Genomic DNA, 27,649 nt, shown 5'->3' with positions numbered 1-27,649 from the left:
AAAATTATCATCGATCTGAAAAAACCTCTGACATTTCAGGCAAATAACAGGCTCATCATTATTTGAATAATGGTCAGTGCACAGATTAAAAGGGAACAGCACAGCACCTCAGACTGCCTCACAGCTTAGCACAGCACAGCACGGCATGGCACAGAACAGTAGAGCACAGCACAGCACAGCACAGCAGAGCACAGCTCTGGAGATCCTCCTGCTCTGATATCCCAGTATCTGGAGGTGAACTCACCCCCAGCCCGCAGTGCGGATCATCGGGCCCACGTTCTGGGGAGATGCTGTCTCAGGCAGTCGGCTCTGTCCCCTCTGCCTTGACAAACTGCCACCACAATCCACAAGTGGCCCGTGCCCACTGCGCCCAGAGCCTGGGATGCAAAGCACAGAATTACAAGGGTGTCCCGGTCACACGGGGAACCCCAAATGTGGTTTTACACAGGGTTCTCACGCCCTTCAAACGCTCACGTACCACACATTTGGACAAAGACCAGCGCCCTCACTGCCAATGACCAGTCCTGGTCAAACTCTGCCAGGCGCTCACGCTACTTCTGCTGCAGTCCTGCTCTTGTCTATTGATGCAGATGCCCCTGGAGCCAGTCCTGCAAGAGATACTGATGAATGGTGTGCGGGACAGTGGGAGGGTTTCAAAGACATGCTGGAGGGGCTGGGATTCTGACACTGCTTCTGCTGTGCTGCAATACCTCTTCTCCTTCACAGACAGCTCTAAGATACCCTTAAGAAAAGTCCTAGTTCCAGGCCTGGGCTGAGGCTTCCAGGGAAAATCCACTACCTCATCACTTTACAGTGTACATAGAAATATATGGAGACGTATATAAATAAAAGAGCTATTTATTAATACTTTAAAGACTGGTTGATCTAGTAGATAGGGGGAAGAGAATTTTCATAACATGCCTTGTGGGTCCCAAACGCCAGTGACAGGGTGGCGAGAGGCAGCAAAGATGCCATCCCAGGGGGATCAGTCTCCTGAGAGCGGGCAGGAAAAAACAACCCAGAAGTGCCACAAGCCCCCTTCCCACTTCCACCACTGGGGAAGATTGGGAAACACGCACATCAGCATCCCAGGGCCGGCGGTGTCGGCCCCATCCCTTCCCCTCGCACATGAAATTCACCTCCCCCAAACCACGGGAAAGCCTCGTTTAGGCCAGGAGATCACCAGCAGGGCAGGAAAGCATTGCGAGGGGCAGCTGCTGGGGCTGACAAAGCAAAGCCCCGCGAGGCTGCTGAAGCAGCCAGGACTCGTGGAACTGGGGCGGAACCCGAGGGAGGGGGCAGTTGGCCCCCGCCCAACCGGCACTGACCAACTGCCGGGGCAGGTACAGCAGCAGCTCCCGCTCCTCCTGGTGCTCCTGCCCTACAGGTAAACCCCAGCCGGCTCTGCCTGCCAAACTCTCACCCCAGCACCTCTCTGCTTCTCCCAACAGAGAGGCTCCCTCTCCAGCTGCCCACGGCATCGGAGGTACCCGGCGTGAGCTTCACCGCTCCGGCCATGCCGCCTCCTGTGCGTGCCTGTGTGCTGCCCTCTGTCCCGGGGCTGCCAGTCTCTGCTGAGCCTGCCCAAGTCCAGCAGCTCCCCAAGGAGCCAGCAGCAGCGGCGGCGGCGCTGGAGAACAGCGAGGACAATGTCCCTGATGTCTACGATTTGACTGACTTACTCGGTGCACTCCCTGACCCGACTGAGAATGCGGCGGAGGGCGGCTGCCGCAAGGAGCCAGCGGCGGTGGCAGGGCTGGCAGACAATGGGGACATCGTCCCTGCGGTCTACGATTTGTCTGCCTTGTTCTATGCTCTCCCTGACCTGAGAACGCGGTGGAGAGCAGCTGCCCCAAGGAGCCAGCGGCCATGGCAGGGCTGGGGAATAGTCCGAACAGCATCCTCAGCACCCATGAGAGGAGTGCCTTGCTCAGTGCTCTCCCTGATGTGCCTGAGAGAGCGGTGAAGGGTGGCAGCTCCAAAGAGCCAGCAGCCGTGGCAGGGATGGGGAACAATGCAGACACCATCCCCAACACCCACGATAGGAGTGCCTTGCCCAGTGCTCTCCCTGATGTTCCTGAAAATGTAGTGGAGAGCGGCTGCCACAAGGAACCAGTAGCAATGGCAGGGCTGCGGAACAATGAGGACACCGTCCCTAGGGTCTATGACTTGTCTGCCTTGCTCGGTGCTCTCCCTGACCTGACTGAGAACGCAGTGGAGGGCAGCTGCCGCAAGGAGCCAGCAGCGGTGGCAGGGCTGGGGAACCATGAGGACACCATCCCCAACACCCATGGTATGAGTGCCTTGCTCAGTGCTCCCCTGATGTGCCTGAGAACGTGGGGGAAGGCGGCTGCCGCAAGGAGCCAGCAGCGGTGGCAGGGCTGGCAGACAATAGGGACACCATCCCTGCTGTCTATGATTTGTCTGCCTTGCTCAGTGCTCTCCCTGACCTGACTGAGAACACGGTGGAGAGCACCTGCTGCAAGGAACCAGCAGCTGTGGCAGGGCTGGGGAATAGTCAGAACAGCATCCTCAGCACCCATAGGATGAATGCCTTGCTCAGTGCTCTCCCAGATGGGTTTGAGAAAGTGGTGAAGGGCAACAGCTCCAAGGGGCCAGCAGCCATGGCAGGGATGGGGAACAAGGACATCATCCCCAACACCCATGGTATGAGTGCCTTGTTCAGTGCTCCCCCTGATGTGTCAGAGAACATGGTGGAAGGTGGCTGCCGCAAGGAGCCAGCAGCGGTGGCAGGGCTGGCAGACAATAGGGACACCATCCCTGCTGTCTATGATTTGTCTGCTTTGCTCAGTGCTCTCCCTGACCTGTCCAAGTCTGTGGTGGAGGGTGGCTGCCACAGGCAGCCAGCACTGGTAGTGGGGAACAATGAGGACACTGTCCCCAGCATCTATGATATCAGTGCTTTGCTCAATGCGCTTCCTGACTTGCCTGAGAACATCGCGGACGGTGGCTGCCCCCAAGGATCCAGCAGCGGTGGCAGGGCTGGCAGACAATGAGGACACCATCCCCAACACCTATGACATCAGGGCACTCACAGACACGGAAAAGGAACTAATACTTAAAGCCACCAGAACTCATGTTCAGGCATTAATCGCTGCACAGGCATTGCAAGGAAAGGCAGACGATTCTGACCCTGCAGTTAAACCACAATGGGATTAGAATAACCCCAACCATTATCAACTTCTCACAAGATATCGAACACGGATTGCATTTAGATTGGAGCAAGCAATTCCTAAGTCTGTCTGTGAATTGGGGAGCTTTATATGCTGTCAAACAAAACACAGGTGAAACTCCTACGGAATTTCTGGATAGATTACGGGAGGCAATGCAAAAATGAGCTACCCTGGACCCCTCCGGAGCCCTGGGAAGGCAGCAGCTGATACCCGTCTTTCGAGGACAATCCTCAGATGATATTAGAAAGAAACTAGAAAACCTTAGAGCAGAGCACCAGAAAGATATTGAAAGGCTTACTGAGGAAGCACGGAGGGTGTACCGCAACCGAGGTAATGAAAGGAAAAAGCTAAGTCAAGCAATTACTCATGCGACCACTGCGGCCTTAAGGTAAAGAAACTATCAGGGAAATGGGAAAACTCAAGGCACATGGGAAGATCGCTTTTGGGGTCGTAGAATGAGGGCTCCTAATAATAGGGTACGGCCTAATCAGTCTGCTTTTTGTAAACAGGCAAGGCACTGGAAAAGCCAGTGTCCCAGACTGAGGAGGGAGGAGGGACACCTCCCACGCCCTGCTGAATCAGAAATAGAATAGGGGGGACCAGAGGGTCGAACCCCGGCCAACCCCCTGCTTATAATGAAGCTGGGGAAAGAAGACACAAACGTAGCATTTCTAGTAGACACCGGAGCTACGTTTGCTGTGTTAAGAATTAGCTTTGATTGATAACGAATCTTTAAATGGGATTGGGGCGACAGGCCAGCCACAGAAGGTACCACACATGCAACCGCGCCGGTATAAAATGGGTAAAATGATAGGAACGCATGCATTTTTATATATGCCAAATGCCCCAAAATCATTCTTAGGAAGGGATCTATTAGAAAAATTGGAAGCAGAGATCAAGTTTAAAAATGGTGAAATACAAAGTAGAGACGATCACTTCATCGAAATGTTTAGCTCTAATCCAGCCACAGGTAACAAAACAGGTCCCCTTGGACATCCTGGATCACGTCTACCCAGGAGTGCGGGCTGACGGAATACCAGGTAAGGCAAAGCACGCCAAACCGATCCAAGTCAGGCTGAAGCCCCAGGCACAACTGGTAAGAATCAAACAATACCCCCTCAAACTAGGGGACCGGAAAGGAATTAAACCTGTAATAGATTCCTTTCTCAAACTTGGCCTTTTAGTAGAATGGGAACCTGAATATAACACCCCCGTTTTGCCAATCCACAAACCGGATGGGAAAAGGTAGGGATTAGTACAAGACCTAAGAGCTACCAATAAAATAACAGAAGACCTTTATCCTGCAGGGGCCAACCCTTATACTTTGTTAACAAAACTAAGAGAGAATCTTGTTTGGTTTACTGTTTTAGACTTAAAAGATACCTTCTTCTGCCTGCCCAGAAGAGCCAAAAATTGTTTGCTTTTGAATGGGAAAATGCAGAGTCAGGTCGGAAACCCCAACTCACCTGCACTGTGTTACCCCAAGGCTTCAAAAATAGCCCAACCTTATTTGGAAATGAAAGGGCAAAAGACCTTGAGGACTGGACGGCACCCACTGCAGAAGGACTTTTGCTCCAATATGTGGACGAGGTGTGATAGCCACCGAAACCTCAAACAGCTGTGAGGAATGGACAGTATGCCTGTTAAATTTTCTGGGACTTAAAGGATATAAGGCATCTCAGCAGAAGGCACGAATAATGGAGCAAGAAGTCACCTACCTGGGCTATGAGGTCTCAGGGGGCAGCAGAGATTAGGACAAGAACGCAAAGAAACGATCTGCCAAACCCCTCAGCCCAAGACACCTAAGGAACTTGGGACATTTCTCGGCATGACACGTTAGTGTCGACTCTGGATCTAGAATTAGGGTATAGTAGGAAAACCCCTATACCAATTGCGGCAAGCACAAACAAGGGAATTACAGTGGACTGGGGAAGCAAAACAGGCATTTAATGAATTAAAGAAGGAATTACTAGGGGGCCCCAGCCCTCGGACTGCCACATGTCACCAAACCCTTTTTGGGTTATTTTCACATGAGAGACAAGGCGTAGCCCTCGCAGTCCTAGCTCAAAATGCAGGACCCCAGAAAAGGGCTCTAGCTTACTTCTCAAAGCAACTAGATGAAGTAAGCAAAGGATGGCCTGGATGCTTACGGGCCGTAGCAGCCATAGTCCTAAATATCCAGGAAGCTCAAAGATGTACCATGGGACAAAAGATGACCGTCCTGGTATCACATCCCATATCTGCGCTGCTGGAACAAAGGGGGGCACTGGCTGTCTCCCTCTCCGTTCCTTGAGTACCAAGCGATATTGCTAGAACCAGATGACGTAGATACAGGCACTACTAATATTGTCAACCCAGCCTCTTTTCTCAGACAATTTCTCATTTGACATTAGGATACTTTTTCAGCTTCTTACAGAGCTGTCCGTATCTTGATTTGTCTGCTGTTGTGTTTGGGAAAAGTTCTGCAGAAGAGGGCTTTGAATGTTAATAACATGAACACGTGGTTTTTATTAAGCAAAGGGAATAGTGCGAATAGTATGAGGAAGAGATTACTCAACAGTAATAAAATAGCCCCCTGAAATTGACACTTGTAACTAGCTGGTTTTTAACTATTCTTTTTCACAAATCTGATTACAGATTTAGGTGAAAGTCCAGCAGATCCCTGAAGTACGTGTTTAACTTCAGCCACACACTGTACTTTAAATACATCCTTACCTATTTTAACTCCGGATTTAAAAAAAAAAAAAGCTAATGAATTTCCAGTGCACGTAACCTTTAAAAAGTAAACCTTTGTGATCTTGCTTTTATATTTAAATTTTGATCGAATTCTTCACAAACCCCATGCAATTTCAAACAAGTAACAACCTGCAGGTAACGTTTGAAGTTTTCTTAAATGTTTGGCCAAGGTGATACTTCAGCTTTTAACTCTGCATGTTATTTAATCTTTCAGAAATTATTACAATAGATTTGCTGTAACAATGACAGACTCTAGAATACATTCATGTGTTAAATAGGCAATCACTAGTCAGGATCTACTTAAAGTGCGTATTTTTACAAGGTAATAATCTCACCGGTTCCATTTGAAGAAAAGGAAACACTTCTGTAACGTGAGGGTGACTGAGGACTGCTGCAGGTTGCCCAGAGGCGTTGTGGAAACCATCCTCGGATCCTCTAAAGCTGCCTGGGTATGGTTCAGTGAAATCAGATAAAATTAATAAAAACAAAGTCTATGATTGGACAAGACTTCCTTCAGAGCTCCCGTCCGACCTCAGCCACTGTGTGATTCTGGGATTCCACCAGACTCCATGGCAGTGCAATCGTTCTTTTTTGCCCACTTTCTTATTTAGATACCTAAAAAAAAAAAAACCAACAAACCAAGCAGACTGACTTTATACAGGTATCAAAATAAAATCTATGAATCAGAGCCAAAAAGACATGTGTTGCCTTCTTTGAGTATAAAGTGACCTGAGGTGACAACTTCACCTACAGATTTCCAGATTTAAAGCAGGGGGGATTTCACCTTACTAATCTTCTAAAAAAAAAGGTCATAATTTTATATTTAAAAAAAAAAACCAACCAAAATTGTAGACTCAAAGAACGATTTGTGTTTGAAGGGGCTTTTAAAGATCATCTAGTCCAACCTTCTTACCACGAGCTTACCATTTCACTAGGTCAGGTTGTGCAAAGCTCATCCAACCTGACCTTGAACACTTCCAAAGATGGGGCATCAACAGCTTTTTGGGAAACCTTTCCAAGTTTCTTACCACCCTTGTAAAAAGGTGTGCGTGTGTGTAAAACCTTGTAAAAAAAAAACCTTGTGAAAAAACCTTGTAACACCTTGTGAAAAGGTGTGTGTAGGTCCTTGTAAAAACCATCTTCATTATATCCCATCTAAACCTACCCTCTTTCAGATAAAAACAAATTGCCCCTTGTCCTGTCACTTCAGGCTCATCAAAAAGCCTCTGTCTTCTGTATAAGCCCCCTTTAAGTACTGAAAAAGGGCAATAAAGTGTTCCCAGAGCCTTCTCTTCTCCAGGCTGAGCAAGCCCAACTCTCGCAGCCTTTTCTCGTAACAGAGGTGCTCCATCCCTGTGATTACTTTTGTGGCCCTCTGCTCTGGACCTGTACTGAGGACTCCAGAGCTGAACACAGTACTCTGGATGGGATCTTGCATGAGCAGAGTAGAGGAAGAATCACCCCTACCTGCTGGCCACATTTCTTTTTATGAAGCCCAGATAAGAGATGGCATTAAAAAAGGAAATGGAATTAACTTTAAACACAACTGACAATAAAACGTAAATGTTATCAAAATTAAGAAAATATTTGTTCATTATTATTTAAAACAAAAAGAGCTCAATTGTTTGTACAAGTCTCAGAATAGAAGGATCTCTTACACTTTAGAAGGGAAAATACAGGAGTAGTAACCAAATTCAACAATAAAAATTGTGATTCATCTGTGACATAGGGAAATTCAGCTACGTGAAACTAAATTCAAAACCTTGGATTGTAAGGTAATTAGAGCCTTACTCAAAAAAATGCAGGATACAAACAAAAAGGCATCTTCTATTTGGGCGTTTTGAAAAATAACCCTTTAAGTGAAAACAGTCTACTGATAAAAAAATAACACCCTTCAAAAATAACACTCATAAGCTTTCTTTTCTCTTTCCTTTTGTATTCCCAAAAGTACTTTTGTGTTAAAACATTACCTATGTCCTGAAGGTTACATGAAGCATTCAAGCATCAAACCTGCTTAACAGCGGGTCTTGAACTTTAGTGTGTACTATCTGCTATTTCTACACTAACAGAGAATTTAAAACCCAGGTCAGAATAAATGTTTGACTCAGACTTTGTAGAGATAGGTATTAAACCCAAGAAAGATGATAAAACATCAGGCTTGCTTATTTTCCCGAAAGCCCACAGTGCTCTATTTCATCTTCATACTTGGTTCTAGGAAAGACAGGCATGAATGCATCCTTTCTTAAAAATACCCCTGCGGCTGCAGAAGAGCTCTTTTAGCTTTTCTCAATTACTGTCTAGTCCAGGATCAAAGTTCTGCATACTTTTCCACTGCCATAATTCAGTGAATGTGCTGACGGCTCACAGTTAAAAAGGTAGTTAAGCCAAGTGAAAGAAAAGCATCATTACTGTTTTCCCAAATCTGTGAAGATACAAACTACCTCACCTAAAGGTCATAAAAATGTCATTGCTGCAGCTAATAGCATATATGTGTACATGCAACATTAGAAGGCTTTAGAGTATCATGCGATAATCATTCACACATGGGTTTTGGCAAAGTAGAAAAACAGAGCGCTGAAGCAAACCTAGCTCTTGAATGAAGCAGATTATCCCCCAGTTTTCTGAAAAGATTATACTGCAAGGTTTCTTGCAGAAGAGAAGAGCCCCAAACAACCGTTTACAGAGCATTTTGGATAAAGATGAGGTTGATGTAAAACAAGAATCATCATTTTGAAAATAACGCACACGATTCTTTCCAATTGCGATCACATCAGAACCGATTTATCTATATGATAAGAGAGAGCTGAGGCGGACGTGAACCGTGCTCTTCAGAACTGCTCGTCCTCAATAAGGATTATTTAGCCCTCTAAGCACTGCCGGCTGCTCATCACACAGTGAAAGTTGTGCTCATGCAAAAGCAGCTCTGATGATGCCTCACGTACACATTCATGCGGATTCCTTTTCATTTTGCTGCTGATTGACTTCAGACACTTTGCACCATTTCTCTTAAGGAGACCAAAGCCCAGAAATGCTTTTTTTTAATCAAATTTCCAGCTACTCATTCTGTTTAATGACCAAGGTGATGAATATTTTCCTTGAGAAATCAATAATTAGGAAAACTAGAAACAGGCTTCAATTTAGCTTCTGTGGTGAGGTGGTTTTCTCCCCCAGAATTTTCAGAGGGACATTCTAGAAGTTTTTTTAATATCCATTTTCTTACAATGGGAATTAATCGTGTCCAAACACTAAAAACACCACCAAAAGAATTAGTGACAAAGACGTACTCAAAGCACACACAATTCATTCCAGATGTGAGACTAAATTTAGATTCAATTCAAACAAGAAATTTATTAATCTTCATGTTCTTTGATATTTTATCAATATAAAAAATATCACACATATCCCTTATGTGTGAACATACACTACAGAAAGAGATGTCAAAGTTAAAAAAAAAAAAAGGGGGCATAATAAATAAGAAGTAAGTTCCCAGTGATTCCATCGGGAACAGAACTGACCACAGATCACAGGATTCAATTCAGTTTATGACATTTTACTGTATTTATAGGAAAAAATAGTAATTGCAGGAATGTAAGGTAGACATACATAAATAAACCTTATATTGAAATAAATGGAAAGATTTTTCTCTTTTTGTCTTTTCTTGTTGTCCTTTTGATGAAGGTTCTAAAGAAAGAACAATAAAGGCTGCATATTCTGCAGAAACTCTGGAATTCACTAGGATATTGTGAGGTTCTGTGAAGACGAGAACCGTTCTGTTGCCTAACGATGGCTCTCTGCAGCCATCATATGAAACAGAAATGTATGTATATGCATGTATAACTGGCACGGGAGGGTAGGACTTACAGGAGCCCCACAGAAGAAGCAAGAGCTCAAGAATGAGAGCCAGAAATCCATAGCCCTTTTAGATGCTCTATTTTTAAGTATCTTCCTTACACCTCGAGGTGCAAATTTCCAGCTGCTGAAGTGAAGGAAAGCTGTAACCTTATTTCTGTTTCAGATCTCATTTTAGTTCAAGATGCATAGTGATGGATTGGATAAGCAAATACGCAAACATTCTTTTTGTTTTGGCTCATTTGACATCTTTTTCTTCATACAAGGAGAGTTTCACAGGAACATTGCTAAACATGCAGTGGCTGTCTGAACATCTTGGTTACAGTAAAAATGGATACCTGCACTTTAAAGATCACATTTTAAGGGAACATTTTAAGGAAAACAAGCAGGTTTTTGTTGGATTTATGATTTACTAGATATTTGTCTAAGCCCACAATACCATGATGGAATATTCTAGGATTTTTAGGCATCCAATTTATAGGTCTTGAGTTTCTGAGCTAATGACAAATATGGAGGTGCATGGATAGATAAACCACACAATTTATTCTGGAAGTTAGAACGTATGTGTAGTTCCTGTGTCTGAAAAAGTACATGGGAAAAAGTGGAAGATTAGGAAAAAAAATATTGATGCTGTGCTACACTGATTTCAGGGAGATGTGTATGCATTTGTCCAAAATCTAGAGTAGGCAAGAGCCATAGGAACTCAGATTTCCTTAAATAGATTGGAAAGCAAATAAGACAAGAAAGAGGTTTACTCTGGTTTACTCTACATTGAGCTTTTTTTGTTTGTTTTCTTTTTTTTTTACATTGGTCTCATCTAAAATGATGTGGGTGGAGTTTTTTTCAGCTGCAATAAATGAGACAGCCTAATTAATACATGTGCAATATATGCATGGATTTACCTCCAAGTAATGTTTGCCAAAAAATATAAAACAAGACTCAAGGCTAATTATCACACAGCTAAATAAAAAGCACTGTCGTATTTAAAGCAACGTATCAATGACAAATAGAGTATAGAATGTACAGAAAGTAATTTTGTGCTTCACTTTCTTCTTATTTCTACTAGATCTAACTACAGATAAGCAGTTAATCTCCTTCCAGGTGTTTCTGGATAATGTAGTTACTGAGTACAATACCACCTGCAGAAATGAGCCCAGCCGAGAAGAGACTGCCCTTCCAGGTAACTCCCCGTTACCTCCCTGGGCATGACGTGCTGTGGTATGGAATACCTCTTTGGCCAGTTTGGGTCAGGTGTCCTGTCCCTGCTTCCTCCCGCCTTCCCCTCCTCCCTGGCAGAGCATGAGACTCACAAAGTCCTTGGTCAGAGTAAGCATCAGTGTTATCAGCTCTGTTCCCAGGCTGAAAGTCAAAACACAGCTCTGCACCAGCTACTAAGAAGGAGAAAAATGGACTGCTACTGCTAAACCCCGGATACAACTCTACACTGGAAACAACAGTCCCTAAAAAGCATTCCTTTAAAAGTCCTTTCACTGAAATTCAAAGAATGCATTGAGGGACCCTGCGGTACTCTCAGCCACAGAAGCAGGACACTGCCGACTACATACCCATGTCGTGTTCCAGGATATCCAAGCTATTCTGGTTTTGATTATTTACCAGTGCCATACCCACAGCATGCCCTTCTAAGCTCCAGAAAATGTATGGATTTAGTGCCCATGGGAGCTATTATGCTATTGTAGTTTCTCAAGCAGAACAGATAAGATAAATCAAATTTCTACAAGGACAACTTGTGAACTGCTTTTGAGGACTGCTGCCTATTTGATCGTGGCAAAATGTCCAGAAAGAAACCCAGAGACACTTTCCAGTTCAGATCTCTACACCACCAAAAGCTGCTTTACAGGCAAGCCTTTGAAAGCACAGAGCAAAAGATTTAATTATGAAAGGATGAAGTAGGGCAGTGGTTGAGAAAAATCCTCAAAAAGTACAAGAAAAGAGACTTACCCATCCTCCTCTAAGAGTGCAGTCACCATTAGCCTGGCAAAAGCCAGTCTGGTGTCACGTTGTCTGCACAAACTCAAATGACTTTCAGAAGGCTTTTCTTCCAAGTAACACAGAGCTGGCAAATCCGTGTGGTTCTATCAAGCCATCTCCTTAAATGAAAGCTGTCTTGTTTGAAGCACTGATTATTTGTTGAAGCTGAAACTCGGGCAGAAAGGGGAACTTCACACTAGGAAATTCTTTACAGGCAAAAAAGACCCCAGTTTTCTGCAAGAGTGCAGTTTAAAAGGGCCTGAGCTGAAGTCACTGACACACAGCAGTAACCCATCACCACTGATTTAAGGTGCATTTTAAAAGTGGTAACACAACTGCTGCACTAGAACCACCACCCAAAAGACAATGTTCTGATAAAGCTAGAAAATTAGTAAGGAAAACAAGAAATACTGTTGTTGAAAGGAACCTGCTCAAACTATATCACTATTTTATACAAATATAGAAAGAAGTGGAATCTGGGCAGTGGAAGTTTTCAGATTGCCCAAGCATGATGGAGAAACACCCAGCCTCATTCCTAGCTCTGCTCAGTCTTCAAGAAAGGGCTTTTAAAAACCACAAAAGTCTTGTGATTTGTGGAAGGACTTGCTTCCATGAACTCAAAGCAGGACAGAACATATGAGAAGGGACTGTAGGACTGCTGCAGCAGGATGGCTTGTTCAGCCTGGAGAAGAGAAGGCTCAGGGGAGACCTTGTAACAGTCATCCCTAGAATGACTAGGTTTTGCAGGCCTGACTCTTCTCTCGTGGAGTTACTGGAGAACTCCAGCTATAACTACATTTATCACAGAATCCCATTTTCCATAGAATTCCAGCCTGCTCTGGGTTCAAAGTTCATTCAGTTCCAAGCCCCTGCCAGGCAGGAACACCTACTAGACCAGGCTGCTCCAAGCTTGCATCTCTAAACTGAAATCTTTAAACATGGCTTTAACCTGCCAGAGAGGAGACTGAGATGAGCTCTTAGCCACAAGTTCTTCCCTGTGAGGGTGCTGAGGCACTGGCACAGGGTGCCCAGAGAAGCTGTGGCTGCCCCATCCCTGGCAGTGCTCAAGGCCAGGTTGGATGGGGCTTGGAGTAAGCACCTCTAGTGGAAGGTGTCCCTGCCTGTGGCAGGGGGCTGGAACTGGATGAGCTTTATGATCCCTTGCAAGCCAAAGCAGGCTGGGATTCTATGATTTTAGGATAATGAACCAAACTAATACAGACACAGTCAGAAAGTGAACCGGTGTGAAACACCCCTGTGACTGCCACAGCACAACGCAGAGCCAGCACAGACCCTGCACCACAGAACAGCCAGGGCAGTCTCACCAGCCCATCTCGGGCCCCTCTGTGGCAAAGCAACACCTGAGCTGCCTAAGGGGACTTGGTGCACCCTTCCATAGGGGCAGCAGCCCCTCCAACCTAAGAAGCAGGGGACTTGCTGCAGACAAGAACACTTCCCTCCCCACTGCCCACTTCTAGACAGCCCTGTCTCCAGCAGCCCACTCCACGCCTGCCAGAACCACCAGTCCCCTCAACCGCCTGCAGGCAGGCAGAACAATGAGACTTCTGGATCAAACACAGACACTAGTAACTAAATAAATGAATAAACAAGAAATCTAAGGTTGTAACAGTGCTGCGGCTGCTCTGCAGCACACTGCAGGCTCCCTGCCACACTGCAGCCTTCAGAGTTGAAACCGAAAAGATGTTTTGAACCAGTCCCCTATAACCTCTCCACTGGCCCCAGCAGCACCATGATGCACACAAAGAGGAGACGAAAGTCACTGCCACTCCTTGCCAAGCCTTCACTTTGCTCCTTTGCACTATGAATGTAATGAATGGCTCTTTATTTCATAGCTGTACTAATGCCAGTGCAAAAAAAAACAATGACCGTGGGCAAACACATCACCAGTCACTGACAAAAGCTCAGACCAATCCTGGGGAGCAAAGGTGTTGGGATCCCACAGCTGCTGGACTCACACAGGACATAGTTAGAAAATCAGAGCCCAGCTCTGAAGCAAGCTGCCTCCACTGCAATAGCAGAACTGCGGTCTCAGCAGCATCAGGAGAGATTCTATTGATTTAGCAAGCAAGAAAAATTCAACACATTCTCATCCTAAGAAATAAAAGCAATTAAACTAAACTGCCTTCAGTCTCCAACTGAACAGAAGCTCCCATCACCCTTCTCCTGGCTTGGCCACTCAGAACTGAGGCTTCTGAACTGCAGGGCCCTCAGTCCAGCTCTTCTCAAGCTTGTCCTCCTTTGGTTTGAAAAGGCCATTAAGTTCTCTACAGCTTGTTGGAAGGCCACTCATCTGATCAGCAGTGGATTGGTAAAGTTCATTTGAACTACCTTCTTCTCTGCAAATAAAGTTTCAGTAACAAAATCAGAGATTGAAACAGTAAAAGCAGGGGCAAAGCTGATCTTCAAGTAGTCTTAGAGGAACACACACCCTAAAGGAGCTAAAGGCATGTGGGACTATCATCTTCTCTCCCAAGCTGCTTAGCAGCTACATGAAACCCTTTGAACTCTGATACACTCACCACACTCAGAGTGCATCACACTCAGGTGTATTACCCAGCTGCAGGTTCCTCCTCCTTCCTCCCAGTGCTCTCTTGAGTCAAGCTCATTCCAACACCTCCTTCCTCGACCTCACATTCTCTCTGTTTCAAGACAAGGAATTACAACCATTTAGATCCAAGCATCACAGTTTAAACGCTGTGGCACAGTTCAGCCACAGACCTGCTGAGCTTAAAACTGACACAAGCGTCCACACGTTAATTCTTGCATTCCCGTAATTCTGCTTTTTACCCCTCTTCCCATCAGACTCTGACCTTTCAGTTTTAGATTTAAGACAGAAAATAAACCTGGTTAGAAATAGGCAAAAATGGTATAGAAACAGAAAGAAATTGGTAAGAACAGGAAAAAAATGGCTTGGAAATGGCCAAAATGACTTAAGAAGAGTTAGAATTGGGAAAAAAAGGGTTAGAAATAGCTCAAGCCAGATTAGAAATAGCTAGGAAAAGGTTAAACCAGGCTGGAAATGGCAAGAAACAGTTCAGACTTAGTCAACAATGCATAAAATTACTAAGAAATAGGAAAAATAGATAAGAATGTCCAGCAATTGTTTAGAAATAGCCAAAAAAGAATTAAAAGGAGTTAGAAAGGGCCAAAAATGGTTTAAACCAAGGGAGGAAAGGGCAAAACCAGGTTAGAAATAGAAAGACATTGGTAAGACCTGGACAGAAAGGGTTTGGGAATGGCCAAAAGGGCTTAAAAAGAGTCAGTATTGCGCAAAAAAGGCTTAGATATAGCTCAAGCCAGTCTAGAAATAGGTAAGAAAAGCTTAAACCAGGCTAGAACTTCCATAAATAGTTCAGATTTAGCCAAAAAAGGAACAAAACCTACAAAAAATGGGCAAAAATAAGGTAAGAACGACCAGCAATTGTTTAGAAATAGCCAAAAAAAGACTTAAAATGCATTAGAAAGGGCCAAAAATGGTTTAAACCAAGTCAGGAAAGGGCAAAACCAGGTTACAAATAGGAAGAAATTGGTAACAACCTGACAGAAGTGGTTTCGGAATGGCCAAAATGGCTTAAAAAGAGTCAGTATTGTGCAAAAAAAAGGGTTAGATATAGCTCAAGCCAGTTCAGAAATAGGTAAGAAAAGCTTAAACCAGGCTAGAAACTTCCATAAATAGTTCAGATTTAGCCAAAAATGGAATAAAACCTGCAAGAAATGGCCAAAAAGAAGACAAGAATGACCAGCAATTGCTTAGAAATAGCCAAAAAAGACTTAAAATGGGTTAGAAAGAACCAAAAATGGTTTAAACCAAGTCAGGAAAGGGCAAAACCAGGTTAGAAATAGAAATAAATAGGTAAGAAATGTTGAGAAATGGGTTGGGAATGGCCAAAATGACTTAAAAAGAGTCAGTATTGCGCAAAAACGGGTTAGATATAGCTCAAGCCGGTTTAAAAATAGGTAAGAAAAGCTTAAACCAGGCTAGAAACTTCCATAAATAGTTCAGAAATTGCCATAAAATGGCTTAAAACCGGCAAGAAATGGGCAAAAATAAGATAAGAATTACCAGCAATTGCTTAGAAATAGCCAAAAAAGACCTAAAATGTGTTAGAAAAAGCCAAAAATGGTTTAAACCAAGTCAGGAAAGGGCAAAAGTTGTGTTAGGAACAGAAAAAAAATTGGTAAGAACTACACAGAAATGGTTTGGGAATGGCCAAAATGACGTTAAAGAGTCAGTATTGTGCAAAAAATGGTTAGAAATAGCTCAAGCCAGTTTAGAAATAGGTGAGAAAAGCTTAAACCAGGCTAGAAATGCCCATAAAAAAGTGAAGCATTTAGCATTAAAATGGCATAAACCAGGAAGGAAATGGGCAAAAATAAGGTGAGAATGACCACCCATTGTTTAGAAATAGCCAAAAAGAAGTTAAAGTGGGTCAGAAAGGTCCAAAAATGGGTTAAACCAAGTTAGGGAAGGCCAAAAAAGGGGGTAGAAAGAAATTGGTAAGTACAGGACAAGAACAGTTTGGAAATGGCCATAATGGCTTAAAAAGAGTTAGAATTGGGCCAAGAAATAGCTCAAGCCGGTTAAGAAATAGCTAAGAAAAGCTGAAACCAGGCTAGAAATGGCCATGAATTCTTTAGGAATTGCCAAAAATGGCTTAAAACTGGTAAGACATGGGCAAAAATAAGATAGAAATGGTCATCAATTGTTTAGAAGTGGTAAAAAATGCTTCAAACAGGGGACAAGCAGGCAAGAATGGACTAGGAATAGCCAAAAAAAAAGCTTAAAACTGGTAAGAAATGACCAAAATTAGGATACAAATGGCCATAATTCTTTTAGAAATAGCCAGACTTAAAATGGGTTAGAAATTGGCAACACTGGGTTAGGAATGGCCAAAAATGGCTCAAACCGAGTCAGGAAAGAGCAAAAATTGGTTAGAAATGGCAAGAAATTAGTAAGAAATGGACAAAAAACGTTTGGAAAAGGTCAAAATGGTTCAAAAAGTTTTAGAATTGGGGAAAAAAGGGTTCGAAACAGCCTGAACCAGTTAAGAAATAGCTAGGAAAAGCTTAAAATAGGCTAGAAACTTCCATAAATAGTTCAGATTTAGCCAAAAATGGAATAAAACCTGCAACTCAATCATGTACCAAGGAAAGAGTCAGGGCATTTTCAGCTCTGTCTTGAACACTGCCAGCCATGGGGCAGCCACAGCTTCTCTGGGCACCCTGTGCCACTGTCCCACCACCCTCACAGGGAACAACTTCTAAGATCTCATCTCAATCTCCCCTCTCGGTCACGTTAAAATCGTTCCCCCTTGGCCCATCCCCACAGGCCCTTGCTCTCCCCACAAGAAATGAGGGCAGATCCCAGGATCATCCCTCGGCAGCCGCAGCGCTCCGCTGCCGGCTCAGCCAGCCCAACTCACACACCGAGTCCAAAGCAGCCACTCTGGGGAAGTCTCTTGAGGTGTTCTGGCAACTCCTACAGCACCCCAAGATCGCCATCGCCACCCACCTCCTTCCACGCTCCTGTGTCCACAGGCGGCACCGGCTCCGAGACACCAAGACGGGAACCACCAGAGGAGCTGCTCTTGCCTCCTCCACCGGTAGCTTGTGTTCCGTGGGGCAGCTGTCGTCTCCCGGTGCCTCTGCTGGAGGGTTCCGTGGGGTTCTGTGACCTCACACACCTGAACACGGGGAGTTCCAGAATCAGCCACCCCTGTGGTCTCCATGTCCCCAAGGTCATTGTGATGCAGGAGCTCTGACTGGGTCCATGGGGAGCTCTGGAGGTGCTGCAGGCATTCTCTGGGGGTATCCCCAGGATGCCCTGGGAGTGCACAGAGACACAGGGCCGTGGAGCAAGCTGCTCTAGTGGAAGGTGTCCCTGCCCGTGCCTTTGGGGGTTGGAGCTGGGTGAGCTTTAAGGTCCCTTCCAGCCCACTCTGGGATTCCATGATTCTCTGCTGTGCCAACGTCGGTCCCTCTCCACTCCTCGTAGGTGGCCGTGACGCCCTGTTCCATGGCCCACGTTGAGCTGTGACCCCTCGCATGCTCCACCTCCGGACCAAAGGCACTGAGGAAGAGCAGCCCGTGAGGGACCTCCCCGAGCCGGCTGGGCAGAGGCTGGTCCCCCCGCAGCCACTCCCGGAGCACCCCTGGGTGCCCAGTGGCCATGGGCACGATGCTGCCGCCATCCCAAAGCCGTGGCGGTCGCTCTGGATTTGCCCATTGTGACGGGGCCCCCACGGTGAGCGTGGGCTCTTTAAGGAGGGAGAGCCCTGCAGTAACCGGTGCAGAGGAGAGCCCTCCCCTCCCTCGGGGCTTCATGTAACCAAAAATGGGGGTGGGGAAGGGGGGGGGGGGATCATTAAGTGCCTGCTGATGAGCTGTCTGTGGGGGAGGGGGGCGATGGGCCTCACCTCCCCCCCAGCACCCCAAAACGAGGGGCTGGGGGAGGGTACCCAATGGACACAACCTCCCATTCCCCACCCGGGGGTGTGGAGGGGTGGCACCTCCCCCCCTCTTTATACCCCGGATGGGAGAGGGGAGGGTAAAGGGGGGGATGGGGGGGGGGTCTATCCGAAGCCTTAGTGACACCGATGGAAATAGCGGGGGGGGGGGGGAGGGGAGAGGGGTCACCTTAAGAATGTATAAAAAGGAAACTTAACCAATAAATAAAGATTTCACAGGAAATCGAGGCCCCCTCTCCCCCACGTGTTTCGGCCTTTCCCCATCCCCGTTCCGCGATGCTCTCCGCACTTCCGGGTTTGTTGCCTCTGTTGCCTAGCAACGGGGTCTCCGCGTACCGCTTCCTGCGTGTTGCCAGGCTACGGCCCATGGGGCTGAATATGGGGCCTTTCCTCGCCCCTCCCCCTCATTTGTCCCCTCTTCCCCTCCCCCACCGCATCCCCATTTTCTCCCCTCCCCCCCTTATGCCCCCCATTCCCCCTCCCCCTTTTTCCCACCCCCATTCCCCACATTCCTGCCATTTCTCCCCCTCCCCCTCCAACCCTCCCCATTTCTCATCCCACCATCATTAACCCCCCCCTTAATTACCTGCAATTAGCGTAGGACCTGCTTTATTCACACGCACCTCATGTAGGGCTGACCTTATTTACACGTTACTTCCTTATTTACATGTTATTAATGTAGGGCCTACTTAATTTGTGTCCTTTTAGTCCAGCATGCTCAGCGCTTCCAGCAGCCCCCGCCCTTCTCCCTAGGGTCTGAAAGGGGCGTGGCCAAAGGGGTGAGGACACGCCCCCCCGCCCCTCCCTCGATCTCCCCGTCTTTGCTCACCTGGGCCTGCAGGGGGCGCAGCTGCGCCTGGAGCTTCCCATTGGATGCGGCCAGAGCCCGGAGCTGGATCCAGCGACGGGACTGGAAGGGATGGAGGGGGGGACACAAGGAAATGAGGGACCCCAAAGCCATGGGAGGGACCCAAATATCCCCCAAGACCCCCAAACACCTTAAATATCGCCCCATATTTCCCCACAAGCCTCTCCCTTAACCCCAAACCCATCCATAACCCCCAGATCCCCCTCCCAGCACCCCCAAAATTCCCCCTAAAGCCCCAAACTCCCCCATGTCATCCCCTATAGACCCAAAATCCCCCTCCAGGACCACCACATATCCCTCATCCCTCCCAAAAAGCGGCGCTGGGGCCCTTTAGGGACCCCAACCCCTCCCCATAACCATCAAATTCCACTTCCCACCCCCCCAAGCCCATCAGGACCCCCCCAAATCCCCATATTCCCCCGTTGGCACCCACCAGCCGCTGCTTCCCCTCCTGCAGCTGCCTCCTCAGTGGCCCCAGGGCAGTTTCTGGGGAGTCCATGGGGCTGCCCCGTAGCTCTGGGCCCTGCTGGATCTGGGCCCCCCGAGCCCCTGAGAGCCCCGTGGCCTCCAGCATCAACCTGGTGGCAAGGGGGGCACCAAAGCCAAACGTTGAGGGGAGTCTGGGGGGCCCAAAGGGGTCCAGATCCCATTTTGGGGACCCCAAAAGGGCTGCAGGGACCATGGAGGTTGGGGGGGGGCACCCCGAAAGGTGTCAGTACTGGGTTTAGGGAGAGGGGGGGGGGGCTTTAAGGACCCCTATGAGCCCAGCACCCACTTCAGAAGGAAACCCAGGGGGGTTTAAAGTACAGAGGGGGTCCCTAAAGGGTTCTGGGGTTCAGGAGTGGGGAGGAAAAGATCATGGGGGAGGGCCCAGGGCAGTTTTGGGTTGCAAGGGGGGAAACCGGGCTGCAGGATGGATTCGGGGGGGGTCCTTGAGAGGGTTTTGAGTGCATGGGGGAATCCATAGGGTGGTTTTGGGGTGCAGAGGGGTTGTTTTGGGGTGCACAGTGGGTGCTTTTGGGGTGCAGGGAGTTGTTTTGGGGTGCAGTGGGGGTAGATTTGGGGTGCACAGTGGGTGCTTTTGGGGTGCAGGGGGCTGTTTTGGGGTGCAGGGGGGCGGTTTTGGGGTGCCGTGGGGCTTCTGGGATGCATGGGGGTGGTTTTAGGGTGCAGGGGGCATGGTTTTGGGGTGCGGGGGTGGCGTTTTGGGGTGCAGGGGGGATGGTTTTGGAGTGCAGAGGGGGTGTTTTCGGATGCAGGGGGGATGGTTTTGGGGTGCAGAGGTGTGTTTTGGTCCCTGTGGGATCCCCCAAAACCCCACAGAGCCCCCCCAAAACCCTCTAACGCTCCCCACCCCGCCCCCAAACCTGAATCTCCTTGAGGTGCTGGTACCTGAGCCCCGAGTTAAGGAGGAAACCTGGGGGGGGTTAAAGGAAGGGTTAGGGGGGGGTCGGGGAGGATCATGGGACGGAACTGGGGGTTCCTGGGGATCCCAATGGGATTTGGAGGGGTCCTAAAGGAATTTGGGCTCCTCTGCATGGATCTGGGTGAAGAAAAGGGGTTGGGGGGGGGGGGCCACAAGGGCGAATTGGGGGGTGCTGGGGGGTTGTTGGGATCCCAATGGAATTTTGGGGGGGTCCTAACAAGCAAAGGGGTTTGGGGGGGTCCTGAGGGGTTTTGGAGGCTCCCCAATGAGCTTGGGTGTCCCCCCCCACTTTGGGGTGCAGCGGATACCACCGCAGGTTCCCTTTGATCTTCTTCACATTCCTACAGGAACACCCCCCCCCCCCGCCATGTATTTTAGGGACCGATCCGAGGTTTGGGGTCCCTCCAGATGTTGCAGTTCCTCCCCCCAGATGTTGGGGTGCCCCCCTCACCGCGGTGCCGCACGTGGCCCATGATGTACTCCCGGATGGGGGCACAGGGCCCCGTGCACAGCCTGGAGGTGGGGGGAGACAAAGAGAGGGGGTCAGGAGCACCCCAACCCCCCCAGGACCCCAAAAGCCCCCACTGGGGGGTCCCGCGGGCTCCAACCTGCGCAGGTCGGGATCGGAGGGGAGCTCCAGCTCCGCCATGATGGGCGAAATTGGCGGGAACCGGACGGGACCAAACTGGGGCGGGCGCGGGGGGATGGGGAGGGGCCCGGGCCTGATCCTGGCCCCTGCGCGCCCCCCCCCGCAGCCCCCTCTCCCCTCCGCGTCACGTGGTCATCACCCGGCACCGCCTCCTGCCCCACCCCCGCGGGCTCTTCGCCCTCCAGGTCACCTCGGGTCACGTGAGGAGGGGCCTCGGCACCCCCGCACTATAGGGGTGCCCCATAACTTTGAGAGGGGCACAGAGGGGGTGCCCCATAACTTGGGGGGCTCCATAGGGGACTTCCAGACCCTGCCCCATACCTTGGGGGCCACAAAGGGGGTGCCCCATAACTTGGGGGAGGGCACAAACGGGGACCCCCAGACCCCGCCCCATAACTTGGGGGCACAAAGGGGGCGCCCCATAACTTGGGGGTCCCAGTGCCCGCCCCCCAACACCCCATAGCGCGGGTCCTGGCCGCCCGCTTGGGGGCGCTGTTGCACCGGGCCCCGGTGCTGCTACGGGAGCGGCGCCGCTTGGTGCTGGGGGCGCTGCTCCGTGGGGGGGGCACCGGGGCTTCCCCCCCCGGCTCTCGCCGCTGCTCCGGGGGCACCGGGGCTCGAGCCCGGGAGCTCGGGACCCGAACCCGGGAGCTCGGGGCTCGAACCGGCGGCCCCTGGAGCCTCAATGGGAGCCGCAACCGGATGTGCGGCGGGACCGGGGCATCCCCAGCCCCATCTTTGGATCCAGTGCGGAGCAGTGGGAAGGGAGTTGGGAATGGGGGTAACGGGTGGCAATGGGGGTAATGGGTAATGGGGGGTAATGGGGGGGCAATGGGGTAACATGGGCAATGGGGGTAATGGGGGCATTGGGGGTAATGGGCAATGGGGGTAATGGGGAGGGCAAAGGGGGTAATGGGGGCCAATAGGGTCAATGGAGACAATGGTGGGCAATGGTGTCTCTCCCCCCCACCCCAGAGCCCCCCGTCCGGGAGCCCAGTTCTGCTCTTCCAGCCCCATGGAATTCCGTGTCCGCGCTCCCCCCTACAATCGGATCCGGACCTGGATCCGTGTCCATGTGTGGAGCATCCGGATCTGGATGCAGATCCCATAGGATCTGCTCCCAAGCAGCAGGAGCTGTGATGCCAATGGGATCCCGTGCTCCCAGATGATCCAAGGCTCTGGAATGAGGCAGAGCTGCAGCACGAGCCGGTGCTTCGGGGTTGGCTTGGGCTGTTTTAGGGGTGGTTTTGTGTGTTTTGATGTGGTTTTTTCTCTTTTTGGCGTGTTTTGGGGCTCTGAGCCTGTGTCCCACAGGAGAAACAGGACAAGGTGTTTTTTTTTGGTGGGTTTAGGGTGGTTTGGGGTTGTTTTGGGGGTGGTTTTGAATAGTTTTTGGTTGTTTTTGTGCTTTTTTGAGCCTGTTTTGGGGTTCTGAACTTGTGTCCCACAGGAGAAACAGGACAAGGTGATTTTGGGGTGGTTTTGGCCCATTTTGGGGGTTGTTTGGGGTGTTTTGGCCTGCTTTTCTCCTGTTTTTTCCTGTTTTGTGGCTCTGACCCTGTATGCCATTGGAGAAGCAGGACAAGGTGGTTTTGGGGTGGTTTGGGGGTGTTTTGGGGTTTGCTTTGGGTGTTTTGGCCTGTTTTGGGTCTGTTTTGGGCCTCTTACCCTGTATCCCCTAGAAGCAGCAGGACAAGGTGGTTTTGGGGGGTTTTGGGTTGTTTTTGGCCTGTCTTGGGTTTTTTTTGGCTCTGACCCTGTATCCCATAGGTGAAGGAAGAGAAGGTGGTTTTGGGGTGGTTTGGGGTTGTTTTGGGGTTTGCTTTGGGTGTTTTGGCCTTGTTTTCGCCTGTTTTGGGGCTATTTTGGGTCTGTTTTGGGGCTCTGACCCTGTGTCCCTTAGGAGAAGGAGGACAAGGGGGTTTTGGGGTGGTTTGGCATGTTTTGGGGTTTGCTTTGGGTGTTTTGGTCTGGTTTTCACCTGTTTTGGTCTGTTTTGTGGCTATTTTGGGCCTCTTACCCTGTATCACGTAGGAGAAGCAGGACAAGGTGGTTTTGGGGTGTTTTGGGCTGTTTTTGTCCTGTTTTCGGGCTGTTTTGGGGCTCTGACTCTGTGTCCCATAGGAGAAGCATGACCAGGTGGTTTTGGGGTTGGCTTGGGCTGTTTTAGGGCTGGTTTGGGGTGTTTTTTTCCTCTTTTTGGCCTGTTTTGGGGCTCTGACCCTGTGTCCCACAGGAGAAGCAGGACAAGGGTTTTTTTGGTGGGTTTAGGGTGGTTTGGGGTTGTTTTGGGGGTGGGTTTGAATATTTTTTGTTGTTTTTGTACTTTTTTGAGCCTGTTTTGGGGTTCAGAAATTGTGTCCCACAGGAGAAACAGGACAAGGTGGTTTTGGGGTGGTTTTGGGGTGGTTTTGGGGCTCTGACCTGTGTCCCATAGAAGAAGCAGGACAAGGTGATTTTGGGGTTGGTTTTGGCCCATTTTGGGGGTTGTTTGGGGTGTTTTGGCCTGCTTTTCTCCTGTTTTTGTCCTGTTTTGGGGCTCTGACCCTGTATGCCATTGGAGAAGCAGGACAAGGTGGTTTTGGGGTGGTTTGGGGGTTTTGGAGTGATTTGTCCTGTTTTGGGGCTGTTTGGGAACTCTGACCCTGTATCCCATAGCAGAAGCAGGACAAGGTGTTTTTTGGCTGGTTTTGCGGCTGGCTTTGGTTTGGTTTTGGCCTGTTTTGGGTGCTTTCTGGGACTCTGACCCAGTATCCTACAGAATAAGCAGGACAAGGTGGTTTTGGGGTGGTTTGGGGAGTTTTGGATGTTTTGGCATTCTTTTGTCCTGTTTTTGGGCTCTGACGCTGTATCCCAAAGGAGAAGCAGGACAAGGTGGTTTTGGGGTGGTTTTGGGTTGTTTTGGGGCTGTTTTGGGTGTTTCGAGTTGGTTTTTCATTGGTTTTGGCCTGGATTGGGGCTTTTTGGGGGTCTGACCCTGTGTCCCTTAGGAGAAGGAGGGCAAGGTGGTTTTTGGGTGTTTTGGGAGTGGTTTTGGGTGTTTTGGGGTGTTTTTGTTCTGTTCTGGGTCTCTTTTGGGTCTCCTACCCTGTATCCCATAGGAGAAGCAGGACAAGGTGGTTTGGGGGGTGGTTTTGGGGATGTTTTGCATTGTTTTTGCCCTGGTTTTGTCCTGTTTTGTGTCTCTGACCCCGTATCCCATAGGAGAATCAGGGCAAGGTGGTTTTGGGGTGGTTTTAGGGTGGTTTTGGTTTATGTCCTGTTTTGGGATTCTGACCTTGTGTCGCGTAGGAGAAGGAGGACAAGGTGGTTTTGGGTGTTTTTGTTCTGTTTTGGGGCTGTTTTGGGGCTCTGACTCTGTATTGCATAGGAGAAGCAGGACAAGGTCCTAGTGGACGACAGGATGACCATGAGCCAACACTGTGCCCTTGTGGCCAAGAAGGCCAGTGGCATCCTGGGGTGTATTAGAAGGGGGGTGGTTAGTAGGTCGAGAGAGGTCCTCCTTCCCCTCTCCTCTGCCCTGGTGAGATCCCATCTGGAATATTGTGTCCAGTTCTGGGCCCCTCAGTTCAAGAAGGACAGGGAGCTGCTGGAGAGAGTCCAGCGCAGGGCAACGAAGATGATTAAGGGAGTGGAGCATCTCCCTTATGAGGAAAGACTGAGGGAGCTGGGTCTCTATAGTTTGGAGGAGAGGAGACTGAGGGGTGACCTTATAAGTGTCTATAAATATATAAAGGGGGAGTGTCACGAGGACGGAGCCAGGCTCTACTCAGTGGCAAACAATGATAGGACAAGGGGTAATGGGTACAAACTGGAACACAAGAGGTTCCACTTAAACTTGAGAAGAAACTTCTTCTCGGTGAGGGTGACGGAACACTGGAACAGGCTGCCCAGGGAGGTTGTGGAGTCTCCTTCCCTGGAGACATTCAAAACCCGCCTGGATGCATTCCTGTGTAACATTATCTAGGTGTTCCTGCTCCGGCAGGGGGATTGGACTAGATGATCTTTCGAGGTCCCTTCCAATCTCTAGCATACTGTGATACTGTGAAGGTGGTTTTGGGGGTGGATTTGGGGTATTTGTGGCCTCTTTTGGGGCTAGTTTGGGGCTCTGACCCTGTATCCCCTAGGAGAAGCAGGACAAGGTGGTTTTGGGGGTGGTTTTAGGGTGTTTTGGGGTGTATTTGGGGTATTTGTGGCCTCTTTTGGGGCTAGTTTGGGGCTCTGACCCTGTATCCCCTAGGAGAAGCAGGACAGGGTGGTTTTGGGGTCCTTCTGGGGTGTTTCTGTCCTGCTTTTGGGCTGTTTGGGCTCCGCTGTTGGCAGTGGGGACACATGCCATGCCAGACCTTGATGTGAAGGATGGCCTCCCCTGTTACCAGAGAGCCATACAGCAGAAAAAAGGGGCAGGCCCAGCAGCCTGTAGTTGGCATATATTGGAGATATGATCTAGGGCAAATCCCTGCTCAAGTAGGGTCACCCAAAACATATATAAAACAAAAAGGGGGAGATGTGGAGGCAGTGTTCTCACAGGAGAGTGGATAATTGGTACATAAATTCTGAATAATCCTGAAAGATGCAGCAAGGCCGTGAGAGGCCCGAGGAAGCCTGAACAAGCAAGATAAGAAGAAGCTGGAATTCACTGAGGTAATGAGAACTGTGCACTGTTGGCAAGCTTTGGAGGTCAAGTTCTCACACCTGTGCTTAACCAATTCTATGTTAGTTACAAAGGGTCTTTGAGACATGTCTCCAATCATAATATGCCAAATCAAGACATGTCTCCAATCATAATATGCCAAATCAAGACATGTCTCCAATCATAATATGCCAAATCACTGTAAGTGCATGTAAGAAATAGTATATAAGGAGTTACGGCTTTGTAAAAAACGGCTTTTGTCTGATCATATTGATCTCTGACTGAGTCCATGTATTTTCTGCGGCACGGAGTTATTGGGGGGGGGGGAGGAAGTGAGACCGGTCCCTGCCAGGCAGGAGGCAGCGGGCGGGCACTAGGACCCTGATTCCGGCGCTAGAGGGGGCGGGCACTGGGACCGGCTCCTGACAGGGAGGAGGCAGCGGGCGGGCACTAGGACCCCGATACCGGAGCTATATAGTGCTGAGGGTGCTGGGGGTTCTGTGGGTGCTGGGGTTTCTATAGGTGCTGGGCTGACTGGGTGCACTGGAGCTGTTGTGGTTGCTGGCAGTGGTGGGGGTGGTATGGGTGCAATGCATGCTATGGGTGCTGTGGGCTCTATGGGTGCTGGGGGTGCACTGGGTGCTGTGAGCCCTGGCCCCAGTCCCTGCTCCAGGCACTGGGGACCCCAGTGCTGGCATCTGGGAGAGGTCCAAAGAGTGCTGGGATGGGTGTTGGGAGCTGGGATGGATACAACCTTGAAGCTTGTGAGGTCCTAAGGGAAGATCCCAAGCCTGGAAGCAGGATGCTCCAGCTGGATGCAGGGATGAAGTGGGATGCTCCAGCTGGATGCAGGGATGAAGCAGAACCATGGAAGTTTGGGTTCTCCTTCATCATTTGGGTGTGGAGAGGAGCCTTCAGCATGGATTGGAGCCATAGAACAAGGGGTGATGGGTTCCAACTGGAACAGCGAAGTTCAGGTTGGAGATAAGGAAGTGAGGGTGCTGGGACACTGGGATGGGTGGGATGGAGAAGAATGGATGGGCTTGGAGCAACCTGGTCTAATGGAAGCTGTCCCACCTGCCTCTTCATGCCATGCTTTAATGGTGGGGCAATGATTGGACTTGATGCTCCTGAAAGTCTTTCACAAACTGGTTGATTCCCTGATTCCCAGCTCCCGCTTCCCACTGTTCCCTGCCCTCCATCCCTCATCCCCATCCCCGCGCACGGACCAGAAGCACGCAAAGCATCCTCTCTATGGGAAAATAAGGCAACTGTATTGAAGCTGAAGCCAACTTCAAGCGACGCCGCTCCTCAAGGCTTCTTCCCCCTTAGAGCCTGCAGCAGCTCCTGCACCCGACTGACAAATTCCACGAGCACCCGGTATGGGAAGGAGCAGATGTCACTGGTGCTCGAGGCCGTCGGAGCCGGCATCGTCTGCTGGATGGGCGCATGCGAGCCGTGCTGGTGGCTCCATGTCGGGGGCGTCGCGGAGGCTCCCGCGGAGCGGAACGTCCACAGCTGGTGGAGGATCCACTCATGGAAGTGCCTTGTTGAGGTGTAGACCCCCGGTTGCTTGGCCCTGGCGCAGCCGCGGCCCCAGCTCGTCAGCCCCACAACCCAGAAAAAGTTGGCATGGTTGTCCCGGCACATGAGGGGACCGCCACTGTCACCCTATGGAGGAGAAACAGAGAGGGGATGAGGATGGGGATGGGTGGCCATGGCAACGCCTCAGGGGACCACTGCTGCTACCCTTTGGAGGAGAAGGGGAGAGGATGGGGAGGGGTGGCCATGGCAACGCAGAGGGGACAACTGCTGCC

General features: G+C 49.4%; 1 long non-coding RNA gene across 1 annotated transcript in view; it reads right to left on the bottom strand.

Moving 5' to 3' along the window:
- LOC133270201 (uncharacterized) overlaps positions 1-27,649 on the bottom strand; it is a 378,511-nt gene that overhangs the window by 218,107 nt on the left and 132,755 nt on the right. Inside the window, exon 2 of the long non-coding RNA XR_009743689.1 lies at positions 17,302-17,473. This is a non-coding gene — a long non-coding RNA (uncharacterized LOC133270201). The remainder of the gene's footprint in view (positions 1-17,301; positions 17,474-27,649) is intronic.

The sequence above is a fragment of the Pezoporus flaviventris genome, unplaced genomic scaffold (assembly GCF_033815535.1).
Source record: "Pezoporus flaviventris isolate CSIRO_AGI_PZ_B2104156 unplaced genomic scaffold, CSIRO_AGI_Pfla_v1 ptg000019l, whole genome shotgun sequence".
Classification (NCBI taxonomy): Eukaryota; Metazoa; Chordata; class Aves; order Psittaciformes; family Psittacidae; genus Pezoporus; species Pezoporus flaviventris.
The sequence above is the reverse complement of the archived record's forward strand: the minus strand, read 5'-3'. Positions and strand labels throughout refer to the sequence as shown.